Here is a 16195-nt window from a genome sequence, read left to right as displayed (position 1 = left end):
TTTCCTGTGTCCTTGTGCCAAGTGCCTGTGGTAAACTATGTCCCTTCTAAATCTGGAGCAGGCTTTTTATTTTATTTAATTCTCAGAAGGCTGGGTGTCCAGTTACTGTATTTTATTAAATAATTAAAGCTTCCAGCGGACTCTTTAGTTCAAAATGTCACATTCCTTTGTAACAACAACAAAAAGAGAGTACTCTCATTTAACGAGAAACATTTGTGGAAAATAGATGTGTTCATGACAATTGAGTTTTGAGTTTTTAATATCCTCCATTTTCTTTTCTCTCTTTTTTTTTTAAATGTTTATTTCTTTATTTTGAGAGCAAGAGAGAGGGAAAGAGAGTTCCAAGCAGGCTGCATTCCATCAGCACAGAGCCAGATGTGGGGCTTGAGCTCACAAACCGTGAGATCATGACCCAACCCAAAATCAAGAGCTGGACCCTCAACCAACTGAACCACCCAGGTGCCCCTATCCTCCATTTTCTTAATTTCTAGTTTTGCATTATACATTGCTTCAATTTACATATTATCAGTACTTCCCTATTCCTTTACTTTCCTTAAATACGTGTTTTAGAGTTTATTTTCTTATCCCACCCCATCATCCTCGTGTTTATAATTGATGTTTCCTTTACATAAGGTAACCTAATTCTTTAAGTTTTATACTTTCAAGTACATATTCAGACTTGGGTATAGTGTTGCTTATTGGACATATCCTATGGGCCCCTCAAAACAATATCCTCCAAACTTAACTCACCATTTCCCCTCCATAATTTTTCCCCTCTGATGTTCTATTTCAGAGAATGAAACCATTTTTCATGAAGTTGCTCATCCAGAAATCTTAGAGTGTTTCTGAATGTCTCCCTTTCCTTCACCTCTTCTTCCCCTACACTTCTGCCTTTATAAATCTATCATCTGTTCCCATGTCTCTCTATCTTAACTGCCAGACATTCAGATCGTCATCTCTCAGTGCATCATTTGACCAGCCTTCTAACTAGTCCGCCTTCATTGAATCTCTTCTTTTACTGCTATTATTGTTCTAAAATGCAAATCTGGTCATATTACATCCCTCTGTACTATATGATGTTTCTGCTATCTCCAAGATGAAGCCCTACTCACTAACTTTTATAAGAGCTATTATGATCTCACCCCTTTGTTACCTTTTCTATTTCTACCACTCCCCACTCTCTATTGCATATTCCATCCATTCTGTGCTTTTTTTCATTTCCTGGAATATACCATTAAGCTCAGTCAGACCACAGAGGTTGGTTTGTATTCAAAGACTGACTAGAACTCAAATTAGGTTCAAGGTTAATTTTACTTAGGTTTTCTCATGAGAAAACAAGCAGCACCGAGGACATACATAATATAAACATCTAAGTGAATGGATACAGCACTGGAGTGTCCCCCCACCCAATTCCATAGAGACATTTGACCAAAATTCAGTTGTCAATGTAGTGTATACTCAGCAATATGCCAGGTCATATATAGAAGAATAGTAGTTTTTGTTCCATTAGGCAGGGTGAGGGGCTATGTTAATGTTCAAAGGTCTACCTTCTACAAAATATAACAAAATGTTGCCATATCTAAGCAGTATTGTATATGGTGTGCTCTTGGCTTTGGGAGTAGATTCCCATGATTCATCACTTACATACGACATCCAGTGCTCATCCCAACAAGTGCCCTCCTCAATGCTCACCACTCATTTTCCCTTCTCCCCCAGCCCCTGCCATCAACCCTCACTTTGTTCTCTGTATTTAAGAGTCTCTTATGGTTTGTCTCCCTCTCTGTTTGAAACTATTTTTTCCCCTTCCTTTCCCCCATGGTCTTCGGTTAAGTTTCTCAAATTCCACATATGAGTGAAAACATATGATATCTGTCTTTCTCTGACTGACTTATTTCACTTAGCATAATACCCTCTACTTCCATTCACATTGTTTGCAAATGGCAAGATTTCATTCTTTCTCATTGCAAAATAGTATTCTATTGTATATATAAACCACATCTTTATCCATTCATCAGTTGATGAACATTTGGGCTCTTTCCATAATTTGGCTGTTATTGATAGCCCTGCTATAAACATTGGGGTACCTGTGCCCCTATGTATCAGCACTCCTGTATCCTTTGGACAAATTCCTGGTAGTGCTATTGCTGGGTGGTGGGGTAGGTCTATTTTTAACTTTTTGAGGAACCTCCACACTGTTTTCCAGAGTGGCTGTACCAGTTTGTATTTCCACCAACAGTGCAAGAGGGTTCCCATTTCTCTACATCCTTGCCAACATCTATTGTTTCCTGATTTGTTAATTTTAGCCACTCTGGCAGGTGTGAGGTGGTATCTCAGTGGCTTTGATTTGTATTTCCCTGATAATGCGTGACATTAAGCATCTTTTCATGTGCTTGTTGGCCATCTGGGTGTCTTCTTTGGAAAAGTGTCTATTCATGTCTTCGGCCCATTTCTTCACTGGATTATTTGCTTTTTGAGTGTGGAGTTTGATAAGTTCTTTATAGATTTTGCATACTAGCCCTTTATCTGGTATGTCATCTGCAAACATCTTTTCCCATTCCGTTGGTTGCCTTTTCGTCTTGTTGATTGTTTCCTTTGCTGTGCAGAAGCTTTTATCTTGATGAGGTCCCAATAGTTCATTTTTGCTTTTATTTCCCTTGCCTTCAGAGATGTGTCAATTAAGAAGTTGCTGTGGCTGAGGTCAAAGAGATTGTTGCCTGTTTTCTCCTCGACGGTTTTGATGGTTTCCTGCCTCACATTTAGGTCTTTCATCCAGTTTGAGTCTATTTTTGTGTATGGTGTAAGAAAGTTGTCCAGTTTCATTCTTCTGCATGTTGCTGTCCAGTTCTCTCAGCACTATTTGCTAAAGAGACTGTCTTTTTTCCATTGGATCCTCTTCCCTGCTTTGTCAAAGATTAGTCGGCCATACATGTGTGGGTCCAATTCTGGGTTCTGTATTCTATTCCATTGGTCTATGTGTCTGTTTTTGTGCCAATACCATATACTGTCTTGATGATTACAGCTTTGTAGTAGAGGCTGAAGTCCGGGATTGTGATGCCTCCCGCTTTGGTTTTCTTTTTCAACATTACTTTGGCTATTTGGGGTCTTTTGTGGTTCCATACACATTTTAGGATGCTTATTCTAGCTCTGTGCACTCTGATTGGGATTGCATTGAATGGGTAGATTGCTTTGGGTAGTACTGACATCTTAACAATGTTTATTCTTCCAATCCAAGAGCATGGAATGTTTTCCCATTTCTTTGTGTCTTCTTCAGTCCTTCATAAGCTTTCTATAGTTTTCAGCATACAGACCTTTTACATCTTTGGTTAGGTTTATTCCTGTGTATTTTATGGTTCTTGGTGAAATTGTAAATGAGATCAGTTTCTTTATTTCTTTCTGTTGCTTCATTATTGGTGTATACAAATGCAACTGATTTCTGTACATTGATTTTGTATCCTGCGACTTTGCTGAATTCATGTATCACTTCTAGGAGTCTTTTGGTGGAGTCTTTTGGGTTTTCCATGTAGAGTATCATGCAAAAAGTGAAAGTTTGATTCCTTTGCCGGTTTGGATGCCTTTTATTTCATTTTGTTGTCTGCTTGCTGTGGCTAGGACTTCCAACACTATGTTAAACAACAGTGGTGAGAAGGAGACCCCTGTCATGTTCCTGGTCTCAGGGGGAAAGCTTTCAGTCTTTCCCATTGAGGATAGTACTAGCTGTGGGCTTTTCATATATGACTTCTATGATGTTTAAGTATGTTCCTTATATCCCGACTTTCTTGAGGGTTTTTATTAAGAAAGGATGTTGTATTTTATCAAAGGCTTTTTCTGCATCCATTGATAAGATCATGTTTCTTATCTTTTCTTCTGTTAATGTGATGGATCACACTGAATGATTTGTGAATGTTGAACCAGCCCTGTAGCCCAGGAATGAATCCCACTTGATCATGGTGAATAATTCTTTTGATATACTGTTGAATTCAATTTGCTAGTATCTTGTTGAGAATTTTTGCATCCATGTTCATCAGGGATATGGCCTATAATTCTCCTTTTTTGTAGGATCTCACAGAAGCTTTCCTTCCGTTTCTATTTTTTGGAACAGCTATTAACTCTGCTTTAAATGTCTGATAGAATTCCCCTGGGAAGCCATCTGGCCCAGGACTCTTATTTGTTGGGAGATTTTTGATAACCAGTTCAAATTCTTCACTGGTTATGGATCTGTTCAAATTTTCTGTTTCTTTCTGTTTGAGTTTTGGTAGTGTGTGAGTGTCTAGGAAATAGTCCATTTCTTCCAGGTTGTCCAGTTTTTGACATATAATTTTTCATAGTATTCTCTTAATTGTTTTTATTTCTGTGGTGTTGTGATCTCTCCTCTTTCATTCGTGATTTTATCTATTTGGGTTTTCTCTCTTTTCTTGAGAAGTCTGGCTAGTGGGTTATCAATTTTGCGTATTCTTTCAAAAACCAACTCTTAGATTTATGGATCTGTTCTACTCTTTTTTTTTTTTTTTTGGATGCTATATTGTTCATTTCTAGTCTAGTCTTTATTATTTCTATTCTTCTGCTGAGTTTTGGTTTTCTTTGCAGCTCTGCTTCTAGTTCCTTTAGGTGTGAGGTTAGGTTTTGTATTTGGGATTTTTCTTGTTTTTTGAGATCGGCCTGGATTGCAATGTATATTTTCCTCTTAGGACTGCCTTTGCTACATCCCAAAGGGTTTGGACTGTTGTGTTTTCATTTTCTTCCATATATTTTTTTATTTCTTCTTTAATTGCCTGGTTGATCCATTCATTCTTTAGTTGGATGTTCTTTAACCTCCATGCATTTTGAGGCTTTCCAAATTTTTCTTGTGGTTCAAGTTTCATAGCCTTGTGATCTGAAAATATGCATGGTATGATCTCAATTCTTTTGTATTTATTGAGGGCTGTTTTGTGACCCAGTATGTGATCTATCTTGGAGAATGTCCTATGTGCACTCAAGAAGAATGTGTATTCTGTTGCTTTTGGATGAAAAGTTCTGAATATATCTGTCAAGTCCATCTGTTCCAGTGTATCATTCAGGGCCGTTGTTTCTTTATTGATTTTCTGCCTAGATGATTTGTCCATTGTTGTAAGTGGAGTATTAAAGTCACCTGCAATTACTGTTTTCTTATCAATAAGATTGCTTATGTTTGTGATTAATTGATTTATATATTTGGGTGCTATCAATTAGGGGGCATAAACATTTACAATTGTCAGCTCTTCTTGATGGATAGACCTTATAATTATGATATAATTCCCTTCTTCATCTCTTACAGTCTTTAGTTTAAAATCTAGTTTGTCTGATGTAAGTATGGCTACTCCAGTTTTCTTTTGACTTCCAGTAGCATGATAGATGGTTCTCCATCCCCTCACTTTCAATCTGAAGGTGTTCTCAAGTCTAAAATGGGTTTCTTGTAGACAGCAAAAAGATGGGTCTTGTTTTTTTTATCCATTCTAATACCCTATGTCTTTTCATTGGAGCATTTAGTCCATTTACATTCAGAGTGATTTTTGAAAGATACGGATTTAGTGTCATTGTGTTATCTATAGGTTCCATGCTAGTGGTGATGTCTTGTCCTTTGTCGTCTTTGCAGCATTCCACTCACAAAGTCCCCCTTAGGATCATTTGCAGGGCTGGTTTGGTGATCGTGCACTCCTTTATCTGGGAAAGCCTTTATCTCTCCTTCTATTATGAATGACAACCTTGAAGGATAAAGGATTCTTGGCTGCATATTGTTCTTAACACATTAAATATTTCCTGCCACACCCTTCTGGCCTGCCAAGTTTCAGTGGACAGGTCTGCTACTACCCTTATGTGTCTACCCTTGTAGGTTAAGGCCCATTTGTCCCTAGATGCTTTCAGAATTCCCTTTATCTTTGTATTTTGCTAGTTTGCTATGACATGCTGTGGTTAAGATCTATTCTTATTGATTCTTAAGGGAGTTCTCTGTGCCTCCTGGATATAAATGTCTGCTTCCTTCCCCGGACTAAGGAAGTTCTCAGCTATAATTTTTCAAGTAAACCTTCTGCCTCTTTCTCTCTTCTTCTGGAACTTCTGTGATACAGATATTATATTTCATTGAATCACCTAGTTCTCTAATTCTCCCCTCATGGTCTAGTATTTTCTTATCTCTCTTTTTCTCAGCTTTATCATTTTCCATAATTTTATTTTCTTTTTCACTTATTCTCCCCTCTGCTTTCTCCATCCTTGCTGTCACTGCAACTAGTTTATTTTGTACCTCATTTATAGCATTTCTTAATTTGTCGTGACTATTTCTTATTTCCTTGATCTTTGCAGCAATAGATTTTCTGGTATCTTCTATGCTTTTTTTAAGCCCAGCTATTAATCTTAAGACTATTATTCCAAATTCTTAATGAGATATATTGTTTATATCTGTTTTGAGCAATTCTCTAGCTGTCATTTCCTGGAATTTCTTTTGAGGAGAATTCTTCCATTTCATCATTTTGTTTGGTTTTCTGTCCTTTACGTGTTTTAATAGCTTGTTATGTGCCCTGCAACTGTGTTAACTACCATATTAAAAAGGGGTCATACACTGTCCGGGGCCTGGCCCTTCAGGAGGTGTTTTTGGAGTGTGTTGTGTGCTCTCTGTTATTTTGACTCTAGTTGCTTTATCTTCCTACTCATAGTGGTGGTTTGGACCTTCTTCCACTTGTGCTTTGATTTGTTCATTGAAGTAACCCTGGAAAAAATTCAAAATGGGGGGTGGTGGTAGAAGAAGCCTTATTCCATACAAAGAGAGAAATGACAGGAGTGGGGAAAAAGAAAATTAAAAAAAAAAAAATGACCAGTTAGAGAATCAGAGAAACTATACTATATGGCTTAATCCAGAGAGAAAGAGGAAAATAAAGAAGAAAGAGATACAGAAGAGGTGTAAAAAGAATAGATTTAAAATGTCCCATTAAGCAAACCACCAACCAGAATAGAGAAGAGAAGAAATAAGAGGAAGAAAAGAAAGAAAAAAATTATATATATGTGTGTATGTGTATACATATACATATACACATATACACGTATACACACACACACACACAGAATTGACCAAGAATCAAACCAGAAAATGCAAAAACGCTGGGAGGATATCTGATGCTGCCTTGGAACCAGTGGCTGTGGTGGTTTGGAGGAGGGGCCGTCTGGTTCGGTCAGTGTCAATCTTGGTTGGCAGATGGCAGTTACCAGGCACGGAGGGGCGTGGTTTGGTGTAGGTGGGTCCCGCCTCCACTGTGGCCCTCTGTCCTATTCCCTGAAGCCCCACCTTGTTGGTGATGGAGAGAAAAATGGCACAGCCAGTCTCTTTTCCCTGGACTGGGTGTCCCAAATCACTGTGTTCAGGCGTTTGTCACAGTGCTGGGTGGTCGTGAGTGGGCTGGCTTCTCTTGCTCTACAGTCATTCGTGCCTCCCATGTGCTTGTCTGGGATCCAAACCCTGATGTCTTAAATTCCTCATCACCTGCCCCTGTTCCAGGGTAGTGCCACTCCACCCAGCCAGGGGACAAAGGGCCTCAGGCTGGCCAGCACCTGCAGGGTCTTTTGTCCTTGGAGAGGCTATATGCCTTCTTCCCACAGCACTCAAGGGAGGGGACTGCTCTGACTGCGCCTCTGAGCTCGCTACCAAGCCAGGGTTCGATCCCCTCCTCCCCAGGTGCACGCACAGGGCAGCTGGCCCCAGTCCAGAGGAAGTCCCACAACCCTGGTTCCTCACTCCTAAGGCTGTTTGCAAGTTAGAAATTGGTTCTTTCTCCATTTTTTCCATTCCCCGGTATGTGGTCCAGAGAGGTTTTTCTCTTGTCCAAATATAATCCTACACTTCCACAGCCTCTCTTTCTCTTTCTTTTGTCTCTCCACAGAGGGGGATCCCTCCCTTCCTTGCCTACGCGGCCCATTTTATCTCTCCCAATTCACAATCACATGCCTATGGCCCACCAAGATATCCCCATGGGCCCCTGAAGATATTTCTGTCACTCTGTAGCCCGTCTTCTGGCCTCAATACTGCTGTGTTTGAGAGATGAAGGAATTTCGGGCCCCCTACTTCTCTGCCATGTTGACTCCTCCAACTCATAGCCATTCTTTAAGACTCAGACCAGGGGTCATCTTTTCCAGAACATTTTTCTTGGTCATTTTCTTGAGTACTATCTTGTGTATCATTTTTTTTTATAGTCCTCAGTGTACTGATTTTTAAATGTTGGTCTGTTTACTTGTCTACTGGTATATGTCAGCTCTATCAGAGTAAAGACCAGGTCTTACTCATCTTCATTTTTTAAATATCTAGTGAGGATTAACACATTGTAATCACCTATATCTATAGAAAGAAAAAAGGGAGGGAAAAGGGGAGGAATCCTTTATTGATCAGCACAAAGTCTGAAAGGATAAAGATAATAAACCATTTGGGGCATTGTTGTGTGTGTGTATTGTCATTTTCTGCCAAGTAGTTTTCTATCTTCAATATTTAGTTGAATTTATTTAAATATAAATTATAACAATACATTAATGTCATTTTAAGGAAAGAATATCTAAGATGGAGATCCGTTTTAAAGTGTTCATCCATGTTTCTTTAAAACATTAGAATTTCCAGTTTCCAATTCATGTAACAATATAAACTTTAAATTATTGCTTTAAAAAACATGTCTTCTATGGGAATGATGTATGTTAGAGATCAATATGTGTTTTCAAAACTGTTGATTTCTTTCTACTCCTGTAATAATATATTCTAGTATTTATCTTATATTACACAAGAGCCTTGGTCCCTGACCCCATGGAATGAACTTACTTACATCCCATTAATGAAAGGAATACATTCATTTAATCCAATCACTATGACAGGGATCCAGAGAGTGAAGATCAAATAGGTAGGTCTCTTCCATGAAAATTCAGTAACTTGTCAATAGTTCTGTTGATATTTGAAAGTAAAGTAGTAAAAGTATTTTGTTTTGTTTTGGTAGACTCTATTTCTAGAGCAATAGTTCTCAACATTGGCTGCATTAATAGACTTATCTGTTAAGCTTTAAAAATCACCCCAAATCAATTCAGTTAGAATGGCGGGTACGAGTGTTACACAGTAACATCAGTGTACTTGAAAGCTTTCTTGATGATTTTAATGTGTAGCCAATGTTGAGGACCACTGCTCACTGGGTACTTTTATATCTTCAATGTTTAGCTGAACTTATTTAAATAATGATATATTAAAGGCACTATAAAGAAAGAACTTTTGCAATAGAGATCTACTTTAGGGCTTTCAGCCATGTTTTTTGTTTTGTTTTGTTTTGTTTTACCCATCATTAGACTTGCTTGTTTCCAACTTGTAGTAAATTTGGGAATATTGAGTCCAATCTGATCTAAATTTAAAACTTCTTCTCTTCCCAACTTGGACCAGACAGGCATTGTTTGATCCCATTGGCAAAAGGCACACTTACTTACCACTTATTATAAAAGTGGTGGATTCCCCGAGCTAAAGATTTTTAACATAGGACACAAATAGATGTACAAAGAATGCACCTGGGTCCCTCTCCAGTGTGCCTATGGGACTTGGCAGTAAGGGAAACTCACTCAAATGTAATTTCATCCTACTTGCTAATTGTGAATAATGAAGTCATTTGTGCCTGACTCAGGCATCTCATGTCTTCTGTCAACATTCATGAAACAGTGATAGGCTAACTTACTAGCTTATAAGTAGGATTAGATGAATAAATCCCAGACCCAGAAAAGAACAAGCACCCTAGTTACTTGACTCCCTATCTAGAGTTGTTCAAAAGTGGGTGGATAAATCTCTTCATGAGGATACTGCATAAACATAGCAAGATATAAAACCCCAAACTAGTTTTCCTTGGACTTTCAATGCCCTTCCAATTGCGTGAATTTTATTATTCTTTTTAGAAAACATAGTACATAGGTTTAGACTTATCTACAGAATACCAGAAGAATCTTATGGAGTTATTCCATGAGAAGTATATTTGTTGTGCCCCTTCAAGTTGAACCACTAGGAAATCTCTCCATAAACATGATGTCAATACATAAATGACCCAGCTTCCATCCATTGTCTCTATATATCCCTACTCTAATAAATCTTTATTTGCTTTCAGATGAAGGGAAACTCAAGATTATTATGCCAAAAATGTAATTGATCAAAACTGTTAGCACCCTGGGGAGTCAAGGTTTAAATGTCTAGTCTCTGCCTTGAGAACCCTTTCTGCCTTATTGTAAGTTAAATACGCCTGACTTGTTTTATTGGAAATCCATGGACATTAAGTTTCATTGGCATTAATGAGACTTTAGTATCTAAAGCAGAGGTAAGAACGCTCAATATTTTTCTCTCATTGCTGAAAGCCTCTGATAATGTTTATCAGAATACTTCGAAAATGTATATTAAGATCTGGTCTGGCATTCTAAATGAGTGGTAATGCAGGTTTGGGTCACCTATGATATCTGACCTTCACTGAGCATAAACATAGCTTTAACACTAACATGGTCATAATTAACCTCTTACTGTCATCTTCCTTTGTCTTTCCCTTTGCAAATGCTTTGTGTATCATGCACATGCATCCACTGGGTGGCGATATGTACTCAAGAATGTATACTGTTTCTTGTCATTACGCCCCCCCCCAATCTAACTGAATTAAAGATGTCAAACATTTTTATGTGGAAAATAGCCATTGTATCAAATAATAAGAAAGAGTATTGTCGGAATTCAAGCCCCTAACTAGAAGTGACTACAGACATTTTAATAATGTTAATACTTCCTGCCACTTACTGACAACCACTTTGGCTCTCCTCCCAATATGTCCACAAACACACATTTGCAAAATAAGTGATTCTTCATGCTCTTCCCATCTCTCAGCATTTCATGGATTCATATGTCACTCCTCGAAACATACACATGCCCTTTTTAAATTCCCCTAACCTATTTTTCCAACTCCAATACTCTTATTATCTTCTTATTTCTGTGGCTCTTGCCTGACAATGGACCCTTCCCTTTTTCCATACACATTTATTCAAAAAATCAAATAATATAATGTTAAGAGATTTTTACATATCATTAACTTTGACTACCTAATTTTTTTTCCAGATGAGCCAACTGAAGTCCCAATATAAAGTCAATAATGTTAGTGCTGGACGGGAGATTAGAAATCATCTATTTAGAGATTCTACATATACCAGTGTTGAGACCCAGAGATCTAGTGACTTTCTTAGGGTCAGCCCACAAGTAGTGATGTGGAACCACACATTTACTCTCTTGACCTTCAGGCCAGAGCTCTTTTCACCACAGAGCTTTGCCTTGTTTAATCATTGATTTATACACTTAACTAATTCACCCATTCAACAAAAATTGTTTAAGTAGCGGCTCAGTTCCTGGCACTGTGCTAAGGTTTGTAGGTACAAATTTGGATAGTTTACACCACTTTAAAAAATTGAATCTAAAATTGGGTAAACTGCCACCAGGTGGCATAAGTCCTCAAATTGGCAAGGACATTTATTAGGCAGTTTATAGGTAACCACTCAGTTTTCCTTCTTAGACTTTTTTTTTTTTTCTTCAAACTGAGATGGTGAGAACTAGTCTGAATGTGTAATCCAGACTTCTTTTCTGTTAAGGTGCTGCCAATCTGCCAGCCTCCCAGGTACAAGTCTTTGAGTTATTTTTCTGTTTCATGTTTTGCTGATTGAGTCACTGTTCCTTCCCTCACCTTTAGCTTCTTTATAAAAACCTTCAATTTAGCAATGTCAGGAAATGTCAGGAAAAAAAAAATACCTTGGGCTAGTCTCAGCCTACTGCAAGTTCACTGCTACTTCTGAGCCTTTGTTCCTGCTGTTCCCTTCCCTAAAATTTCTTCTCTTTTAAACTCATCCTTGACTTAACCAGTATCCAACAAATATTTGAATGGTAATTATGGTGATGGTAATATATGAAATGCCAAACCACGTACTCTGTTTCCATACCAGAATTTGCGATTTCCCTCTCTACCCTTTTGAGAGTAAAGAAGATCTAGTCGGTAAAATGGGTATATGAAAACAGATTGAAGGCAATTACCAGACCATAGTATCAGTCTTGCAGTGGTGGTCGAGAAAGAAATTGGTCCTTGAGTTAGGCTTGAAGGTAACTCAAATAATATAAATGGGTAGAGTCAAAGGTGGTTTTAGAATAGTGAGATGAAATGGCATGGCATTTCAAAGTTTGACAATTTTAGCATGGGTAGAAGGTATGATGTGTATAGGTAAATGGCCAACGTTGAAATTAAAAAGAAAGGGACAGATTATGAGGGTCCTTGAATGACATGCAAAGAAGTTAGGACTTTGTCCTTTAGGCATTAAAAGTCATTACAATATTTAGGAAGGCGGGTGACACAAACAGATTTGTATTTTAGAAAGATCATCCCTAGGTGTATGTGGCATGGATTGGAAAGCGGTGAGGCCAGATACAAGGCCAGCAGTTAGGAAATGACCATAGAACCTGGTGGAGGGTATTAAGGCCTGAACCAAGGTAAAAACTGTGCTGAAAGAGAGTCAGGGATGGATCTGAGAGCATCAACAGAATTTGACAATATGATATTGTGATTTCTAATAAGAAATATGTATTTGGTCTTTGTCCCCTTTCCTGGCAGAGAACTGCTAAAACTCAAGGAATTTCCTAACAGCAGAGAACCATAAAGGTGTCTTTTTTTACGTTAATGAGATGACTTTTGGAAAACTCCTTTGTAACCAAAGGATGGGGTCTGGTTGCCAGGAGAACTGAGGTAATACTGAAAGGTTTGGGACCGAAAGTTCCCTGAAGGAAAGGGAGAAAGAGCCAGGACTAGAGGTTGAATCAATCACCAACGGTCAGTGACCAGTGGTTTAATCCATTGAGTCTATGTAATGAACCCAAAATGATGGGTTTCTGAGAGCTTCCAGGTTGGTGAACACACAGGGATTTGGAAGCAGTGGATCACTCAGAGACAGTATGGAAGCTCCCTGCCCTTTCCCCATACCTTGCCCTATGCATCTCTTCCATCTGGCTGTTCCTGAGTCATATCCTTTTATAATAAACCAGTAATCCACTGAGTAAAATGTTTCTCTGAGTTTTGTGAGCCATTCTAGCAAATTTTCAAACTTGAGGAGGGAGTCTTGGGACCCTCCAATCTATAGCTGATTGTGACAACCTGGATTTGGGATTGGCAAATAAAGTGGAGGGGGTGAGGGTAAGAATGGGTGTGGGGGATGAAGACAATCCTGTGAGACTGAGCCTTTAGGCTGTGGAATTGGATGCTATCTCCAGGTACTGTCTTCACTGAGTTGAATTGTAGGACACCATCTGGTGTCGGAGAATTGCTTGGTGATGTGTGGGAAAATTTCTCCCCACAAATTGGAATTGGTTACAGAACATTCAGATGAGGAATAAAATATGACAGTAAGGACAAAATGCTAGGTGGCCACCAGGTTCCTGGCTTAGGTCACTGGGTGAAAGGTGATGTCATCAAATATGATAGAGGATGCAGGAGGCCAGACAGTCTTTAGAGGACGGTGGTGAATGTCTTGAGTTTACTTTAGGACATATTGTCTGATTATTTTCACTAATCAACTTCATACATTATGAGCATATAGGTTAGAATGAAAGATCTCAGTAAAGAAAAACTCCCTTATAAACATTCATCAATTAACATGTCTATCAAAAGTATTTTAGTGCTTGGGGCGCCTGGGTGGCACAGTCGGTTAAGCGTCCGACTTCAGCCAGGTCACGATCTCGCGGTCCGTGAGTTCGAGCCCCGAGTCAGGCTCTGGGCTGATGGCTCAGAGCCTGGAGCCTGTTTCTGATTCTGTGTCTCCCTCTCTCTCTCTGCCCCTCCCCCATTCATGCTCTGTCTCTCTCTGTCCCCAAAAAAAAAAAAAAAAAAAAGAAAGTATTTTAGTGCTTCTTTTATGTCTTATAAGGAGTCAAGTGCACTGGGTATGTGGACCACACATCCCAAGTTTTCCACAGTAGTTTCACTTTCATATTATCCTTTTCAATAGAGGCAATTCATTAAATGTATAATTAATGTGATTTAATTTTTATGTCTTGTAAGACTTTGCTCATAAGTAAGTTCAAAAGCATAAGTTTTAAAAGGTTTAATAAGGCCTGAGTCCTACCAATAAGAAATCTGTAGTCTAATCTGGAAGAACTCAACATCTATTAAAGAACCATTTAGTGCTAAATTTTGATATCGTGGGGCATCCAGAAAGTGGCTGTCATTTTTGGAAGGAGGAATCAGGGCTAAGGTGAAGCTGGAATTGCAGCAGTGCTCTCTAATAAGGAATCTGAAAAAGTATCTGAAAAAGCAGACAATGGGTGAGGAAAGCAGCATTAGGAAAAACACTAAGTTGGACATGGCCTCAGTGTGTTCAGTGGAGACTGAGGACCATGGCCTGCCTATCTTGATTAGTCTTTTGAGTCAGCCACAGAGAGTGGCTGATAGGTTGTTCGACTCCTATTCCTGCTTTCCCACACCTACCTCCTCTTTAGTATTCACTGTGTGATTATTTTTCTAAGGTATAATGAAGATTTCTAGCGATGCAGTTTCCATGATCTCTTTTTCCATTCCCTTGCTGTCTTTTTAAAATTTTCATCTCATTGTGAATTTCCACTTTTCTGACCTACATCGTAAAAGTTTGCTAAATTTTATATTCCCTTATCAATCACCTTAGTTTCTATGTTTGGTAACATTCCCATTTGCCTATGAGGTCCACATGCAGCCTTTTGAGGCAATGTAACTGAAATTCCCATTAGAACTAACTGTGTAATAATGAGATCTTCCAACATATTTTCAAGAGCTATGGACAAATAAATGTGGAAGTGAAACATCTGTAATGTGACAAGGATATGTATCAGTGCCTCCTGCATGGTAGACATTTGATAAATCTTTTCAAATGAATTGGTTTTATATAATAACCTGTTCATAAGGAAAAGAATGCATCTTTTCTGGCGTATGCTTTGCATAGCACTTTTTACTATCAGAACAAGAAATACAGCAGGAGGCTCAAGGGATAAGCAGTTAGGCCATGGTTCTTCTGGGTACAATTTCCTCTGGCATCTCCTTCAGTCAAGTCAAGCTGACTCCTATGCTCTGAGTGGAGGTGAGGGTCAGGGAACTGGTATGCCAACCCCCTTCTGTCCAGCGGGCCCTAGCCCAGAGATCTGTATGAAGTATATCAAAACACTCGTCCAAATGGCTAATGTACACTTTAGCTATTTGTTCACAAATAGGAGTTCTGAATGCTTTGGAAACAGTTTGTTCTTTAAACTTTGTGAGCATTCCTTTTATAATTTGTTTATGCTCTTTGTTGAATAAGCTACTAATGTCTCTGTTAGAGCAAAATTAAAATTCATCTAGGCTCACTTTGATGGTTAATCACAAATTTCATTTTAGCAAAGTCCAAATTAATGAGATTTTTATTATGTATGTATGTATATGTATATAGGGTTACATGTGTATGAATTAAGAATGATAGCAATTTAGAACTGGGAGGAAACATACAGAAGAGTTCTGTTTAAAGCTTACATTTTACAGATGAAGAGATTTGTGACTGGTAAATTATTCTTTTTTCTTGTACTCAAGAGACTAGTTCTATATTTAAACACAATCCAGAAATAGCCTCCTTAAAGACATAATTTGCTACGATTCCATGACTCTGGAGCAGGTTACATGTTACATAATGCTCTTATTTTTATTAGCTGTGTCTTATCATCATCTGTAAGTCTACAGGCACTTCGAAAGTAGAGATTTTGTTGTATTTATTTTGCATTTTACACAATACCTGCTTCATCCCACATCTGATACTGGACTGAACATTAAGCCATCTGTAGGCAGCCATGATCCTATACTGAAATTAAGGAAACAGGCCTTAAGGTGGTAGGTCTCTTGTGAGTTTTGCACATTTTCTTTTGCTTCAGAACATCTGATAGTTTCCCTAGACCTTGTTTGCTGATAGAAACCTAACCAATTTGACAATATATTTCATATTAAAAAATAATAATAATATAAAAACAGGGAGGGGGGACAAAACAGAAGAGACTCATAAATATGGAAAACAAACTGAGGGTTACTGGAGGGGTTGTGGGAGGGGGGATGGGCTAAATGGGTAAAGGGCACTAAGGAATCTACTCCTGAAATCATTGTTGCACTATATGCTAACCAATTTGGATGTAAATAAAAAAAAA

This window comes from Prionailurus bengalensis, chromosome A1 (assembly GCF_016509475.1).
Source record: "Prionailurus bengalensis isolate Pbe53 chromosome A1, Fcat_Pben_1.1_paternal_pri, whole genome shotgun sequence".
In the NCBI taxonomy this organism is placed as follows: Eukaryota; Metazoa; Chordata; class Mammalia; order Carnivora; family Felidae; genus Prionailurus; species Prionailurus bengalensis.
The sequence above is the reverse complement of the archived record's forward strand: the minus strand, read 5'-3'. Positions refer to the sequence as shown.